Raw genomic sequence first — 6,540 nt, 5'->3', positions numbered from 1 at the left:
GATCTCCTGACCTCGTGATCCACCTGCCTCGGCCTCCCAAAATGCTGGGATTACAGGCATGAGCCACTGCGCCCGGCCAAAGAATGTCTTTTCAATGAATAGCTTTTCCTTAAAACTGAAATAGAAATAGGATGGATTCTGATTTCTACACTACTTTCTTAAAAATTGTATTTTTAAAAGCAAATAGAGTTATGCCCTATAATTATAATTATCACCCACAATTTCCTCAATCTAAAGTTGATTATGTTCTCTGTTGCTGTGCTAAAAGCACACTGACTTGACATGTGGAACAGTAACAAGATAAATTGTCACCATTACATAAGCCTTTTGCATAGGGGAGGTATTAAAACCATTCCCTCTCACTGTTTTTCTAGAACAGCTTCATCTCCAGGGTCTGAGCATTCCAGACAGGGGGAATAGCCCATGGCACTAGAGAATAAAGTGTGATTTTTAATAAGTTCATGAAAGGAGCCTTCCCAGCCGGTATATGGAGAACACCATTCCTCTCAGCCAATCCTCTTTAAATCAGTGCAAAAGCCAATGTCCATTGCAGCATTCCTTCAAAAAAGTGGTGGTAACAAAAGCATAATTCCTGATATTGTGAAATACATATAGTCATGAACCACATAAAGTTTCGGTCAAAGATGGGCCACATATATGACAATGGTCCTATAAGATTGTATTATCATATTTTTAATGTGCCTTTTCTATATTTAGACATGTTTGGATACACAAATACTCATCATTATATTACAGTTTCCCACAGTATTCAGTACAGTAACATGCTGTGCAGGTTTACAGCCTAGGAACAATAGGCTATACCATATAGCCTAGGTGTGTGGGAGGCTGTACCATCTAGGTTTATGTAAGTACAGGCTCTGATGTTCACACAACCATAAAATTGCCTAATAATGCATTTCTCAGACCATATCCCTCATCACTAAACAAGACATGCCTGTATGTTGTTTCCTGACACACAGCGCCTAAAATTCTTGGACTCTCCAGAGTGATGAGTGTCTTTTTGTATGCTAATGAGATGGCCGGTGACCTTCCTAAACTGCTTCAGGAAGGGGGCTGGTTACCAGAAAGACCAAGACATGATTACAGAGTTGGAACTTTCAATTCTACCCCCGAATCCCCAGAAAGGGGAGAGAGGAGAGAAATTGAAGGTTGAGTTGATCACCAATGGTCAAATGATGTCATCAATCATGACTATGAAATGAAGTCTCCATGAAAATCTGAGAAAGGACAAGTTGGACAGAGCTACCAGAAAGCTAAACACGTGGAGATTCCTGCAGGGTAGAGCACCCAGAGAGGGCAGGGAAGCTCCATGCCCTTTTCCACAGATCTCACACTATGCATCTCTTCCATCTGGCTGTTCAACTGTGTCCTTTGTAATGTCCTTCATAACAAACCTGTAAACATAAGTAAAGTGTTTCCTGAGTTCTGTGAGCTGCTCTAACAAATTAATCAAACTCCATGAGGGGGTTGTGGGAACCCCAATTTATAGCCAATCGGCAGAGGGGCAGGCCACAATCTAGGGCTTGTGATTGGCATCTGAAGTGGGAGGCAGTCTTGCAGGGCTGAACCCCCAAACTGAGGGATCTGATGCTGTCTCCAGGTAGATAGTGACAGAATTAAGTTGACTCAGAGGACAACCACCTGGTGTCCACTGGAGAGCTGGCTAGAGAATTGATTGCTTGGTGTGTGGGGAGAAAAAAACATGAATCTGGCCATAGAAGCATTGTGTTCTGTGTTGAATAGAGAAGAAAGGACAGGAAAACACACCTTGGTTTTTTTGCACTATCTCCTAGTGTCTTTTTCTCATGCATGGCTCTACAGCAAATAGCACCCAGGGATTTCCCTGCGATTACTAGACCATCTTAAAACTTTGAAAACTCCAGCTTGTTATAAATTTAATCAGTACACTTTTACTTGTATTTTCAGAGTTCTGCTATAAGAGTTTCTTAATAAAAGTAACTGGTAAAGGCCTATCAATTTACTGCATTGTGGAAGTGCCCAGTTACAGTATAGCTTGTCCAGATGAAATTTCCTTTCTTTTCAATCCAGCTCACTGATCCTAAGTGACCAAAAGACATTAATTCCTAGAAGCATTTTCAGTCTTTGCTCTATTTTGTACCTGGATTGTGAGACACTCAGACCTAAATGTCAGTGTGTATTTGCTAGGCTGGAATGTGGCATTCATGGAATTTCCTTTGCAGGTCTCTCCCTAGGACTGGGGACATATTCAATCCAGGGAGTCAAGAGACTTACAGAGGGCTGCTTCTTTGTCACTTGTCTGCCATGATCAAACAGAAATAGAAAAGGTAGTCACCAAGAATGAAATTTGTGTGGACAGCTGCCATCTCTGAAGCCTAATCCTATGTTGGGTTGGGGACTTCTCACCAGATGGCCCTTTATCTTATTTCATCTGGACCCCAGGTCAATCATTATTCTCCAGAAAAATAAATTTCCCTACCCCACCCTACCATGATTGTTTCATTAAGAGAAGATCCTTTGGCTTTGATAAAGAGCCACGGATGGCAGATCATCCATCTATCCATTTACCGATTCATCCATTCAAACAGTGACTGATAGGCACCTACTAGCTGTTCTGTGCTGTTCAATGTCTGAGACATATTCTGTGCATCGAAGCTGCTTGTTGTGTTGTTTATCTTCATCTTCTTCCTATTTTTCTTCTCCTCTACGCTTTACTCTTCCTCCTCTTTCTCAGTTTAAGGTTTGTACTTGCTACGGTTTGAATATGTCCCCTTTAAAATTCAGGAGTTGCTAATATGATAGTATTAAGAGGTGGGGCCTTTAAGAGATGTTTAGGCCATGGGGGCTCCTCCCTTGTGAGTGGGATTGAGGTTCTTATAAAAGAGGCTTCACACAGTGTTTGGCTCATTTGCTCTTTTACCCCCGAGGATATAGTGTTCCTCCCTTTCAGAGGATACGCCATCAAGGCACCATCTCAGAAGCAGACACAGCCCTCACCAGGCAACCAAACCTGCTGGCGCCTTAATCTTGGACTTCCCAGCCTCCAGAACTGTGAGAAAATAAATGCTTGTCTTCCATAAATTATCCAGTCTGCAGTATTTTGTTAGAGCAGCACAAACAGACTAAGACAGAAATACTGTGAAGGTTGATTTGGGTGTTAACTTGACTGGATTCAAGGAACCCAAATAGCTGGGAAGGCATTATTTATTCTCAGTGCTTCAGTAGGCACTGAGCCCATCCCCCTTCTGCTGAAAGGGAAACCCAACTCATTTGGCATTTAATTAGAATAATTCGGCTACCTTAAGTGTGTCTGTGAGAGTGCTCCTGGGGGAGATTGGCATGTAAGTAGGTGAACTAGAATGGGGAAGATCCACTCTCAATGTAGCAGACACTATCCAATGGGCTGGGGGCCTGGGGAGAACGAAAAGGTGGAGTAAGGTCAAATTCTCATCCTCTCACTTCTAAAGCCAGGAGACCCTTCTTCTCCTGCCTTCAGACATCAGAACTCCAGTTTCTCTGGCCTTTGGACTCACATCAGCAGCTCCTGGGCCTTTGGCCTTGGAGTGAGAATTACACTGTCACCTTCCTTGGTTCTGAAACCTTGGGTTTGGGACTGAGCCAAGCTACTGATTTTCCTGGTTCTCCAACTTGCAGTTGGTCTGTCTTGGGACTTCTCAGCCTCCGTAATTAAATGAGTCAAATATGCTAATAAATCCTTCATCTCTCTCTATATATGTCTTATTGGTTCTATTTCTCTGGGGAACCTTGACTAAAACAATACTGTTGGCCAATTATTTGATCAAATCATTGTAATTGGTTTGAAAAAAGAAAGGAGGCCTCAAAATGAGTAACTCTAACTTCAACTGTTAACTTCAGTCTTTGTGGAACAAAGTGATGTCTTACCTCCACGATCAAAACAAGGCAAGCCCTCGGCTATTGTGGTTCTGAAGCATTTTCAGAGAAAAAGATAGTGAACCAGCTGACACTAATAAAGTTCCCCCAAATTTGATTAAACTTAAATCTGCCCTTTTTGCCTGGGAAAACCCATAAGCTTATGTGAGTAAATAAGCCTCTTATTTAAAAACTAAACTTTGAAATTTGGAAAGAAAAGCTGCAGAGTTTGTTGCCCCAGTACACAAGGGCTGTTCCAACCTGGAGTACTCATTGGAATTTCAAAGGGAAATGAAAACAGGTGAGAACATACTCGTATTCATAGGTTGTGGGAACCCAGGCATGGGATAATGTAGAACCTAATAGCTAATACACTTACTAGATAACTGATTGGCTCTAATGTGAAAAAGTTTGAGGCACAGGACCCTTGGAGGGAAAATCATCGATCTCACCACCTATGATCCCGAATCCAAGACAAAAATGATTATTTCCGTTCTCCTCTGCCCTTCCTCTAGCTGCTGGGAAAGGGCCACACAGAAGCTAGGAAAGGGGAGTAGGTGGTGCAGAGCAGTGGTTCTCAAACTTTACTGTTTTGCTGCATACTAGAATCACCTGGAAGTTTTCAAGAATCCTGATGCCCCCTCCATGTTGAGAAGGGCAGTGAGAGCAACCCATTAAATCAGGATCCAGGAGCCGGTGGGGGAGAACTCGCAATTGGCATTTTTTTGAAGGCCTCCAAGTGCCTCCCATGGAGAGCAAGTTTGAGGCCAGAGGTATAAGTGGTGCCTCCCAATGAGGCAGGATCTGAGACAAGACACAAGCTCCCAGCTGGTGTGGTCCCTGGCTGCCCTTTAAGTAACAAGGTGTAGAGTTTCTCTCCCCGATCCCACCCTCACAATGATGTCCTGGCAAAGTGAAAGAAGCTGAAAGAAAAGATAATTGAGCCTGGGCAGAAATATAGGCAGGATGTGGGCAAAGGGGCTCATCAAATCAACACAGCCTGGAAAAACGGGATAAGAAAGCTTGTGCGTTCTCAGGAGGATAGAGCTATTTGCCATTTGAGGCAAGACATCCCACTGTCCCATGAAAGCTTTTCTCCTCCCCGACCCCAATAACATGCACACAGGAAGAATTCGTTTGTCCTGTATCTCCAACTGGAATGCCCAAATTCCTGTGGCTCCCCGTAATTACAATGTTGGATGAGAAAGGATTGGACTTAGGCCATCACCTAAGCATTGGCATATGTTCAAAGTTCTCCCATCTCGAAAGTAGAAAGCAAGCCAACCCAACTCCGTGGACTTCTGCTTTCCTTCTAGCCCAAGCTCCCTTCTTTCTTGCACACAGACAGCTTTTAAAAGGACCTATATGGGCACCCACACTCTTAGTTTTCATCCCACCAGTATGTAATATGGACATTTTGTTTATCATAGACTTCTTTACATTAATTTTGACTTTTAAAAAACAGTGCCTTAAAATACTAACCTTGCTCCTTTTGCGGTTTATAAGCATGATGATTGGGTTTTCATATGTGAGATGTGTCTCCCTCAAACCTTTTTATGAAGTGGATGCATTATCTGTGTGACATGAAAAAAGAAAAAAATTATTTATCTTGATTATTTCATTTTTGGCACCCCCCTTCAAGAGCCCCAAGGCTCTTGTCTCACTCTAGTCTTAACCATTTCCAACTGCTCCTCAACCTACTACAGTCTGTTCTGCTCTCAATACAATAGAAACTAATCTTGAAAGACTCAATAAAAATTCTTGTGTCAGTTGTTTTAAAGGACAACATTTTAGTCCCTATTTTCCATGCCATCCCTTTAAGCACTTCAAACACATCAAACCACAAAATATACACAAATACAATGATTAGAAAAATGTTACTAATACTTATGTCTGTTCCTAAAATGTCAACGTCTTGTTTTCTTCCCCATTTCTTTATTTTTTTATACTACGCCTATACTACCTAAGATTATAGCAGTACTTAATTAAAAATCTCAAGGTTATAGTATTCCAGACCAAAAAGAAAAGGAATATCAACTTAGACAGCCAAGGTCGTAGGATCTGGTTGAACCATTGATTCTTGGTTAGGGCAGGAGGCCAGATTATTTCTCTGAAGACTATCTAAATCCAAATAATGGACATCAGGCTGAAACTTTCTTCTTAAGTTAATCTTGACTTTTCACATCAATTAAAAATAAAGTCTACATTTTCCCCATGGATTTTAGTTTTTAGTAGCCTGGAATTTCCCTATCAAACATTGATGTCTGTCTTGGCTACCGTGACATAACCCATTGTCCTGTCATTATGATAACTGGGCCTGGTCTATTGATGTTATTTAAAATGTATGGCTGCCTCAGTAGTGTCTCATCCTGAGTGAGACCATCCAGAGGTTTCATCTATCAGGACAGGAGAATGCATTCTCCTTTTTAAGATATTTGTTGACTTCATCATCTTGGAACACAGTTTTGATCCTTTTTCTAGTTACTGTGTGTGACCACTGGTGCTTGGAAGACCCTCCTGTTCTTGGTAGAGTTTCTGTATATTTTCCCTGGGCAATTTTGCTAACTCTTTTTCCTGCACTGCCTCTTCTCTAGTTATGCAGCTTAACATGAGTTTTATGTCTATATTTTAAAATCAAACAGCGTTAAC

The 6,540-nt window shown here is 41.7% G+C and overlaps 1 long non-coding RNA gene and 1 pseudogene across 1 annotated transcript in view; one reads left to right on the top strand and one right to left on the bottom strand.

The window, feature by feature from the left end:
- The window catches only part of LOC131382498 (uncharacterized), a 32,633-nt gene that overhangs the window by 8,609 nt on the left and 17,484 nt on the right, over window positions 1–6,540 (bottom strand). The window contains exon 2 of the long non-coding RNA XR_009212024.1: window positions 5,374–5,465. This is a non-coding gene — a long non-coding RNA (uncharacterized LOC131382498). The remainder of the gene's footprint in view (window positions 1–5,373; window positions 5,466–6,540) is intronic.
- LOC116463352 (small nucleolar RNA U13) lies at window positions 5,378–5,475 on the top strand (annotated as a pseudogene).

Source organism: Hylobates moloch, unplaced genomic scaffold (genome assembly GCF_009828535.3).
Source record: "Hylobates moloch isolate HMO894 unplaced genomic scaffold, HMol_V3 SCAFFOLD_33, whole genome shotgun sequence".
In the NCBI taxonomy this organism is placed as follows: domain Eukaryota; kingdom Metazoa; phylum Chordata; class Mammalia; order Primates; family Hylobatidae; genus Hylobates; species Hylobates moloch.
Note: the sequence above shows the minus strand (reverse complement) of the source record. Positions and strands in the feature narration are given on the sequence as shown.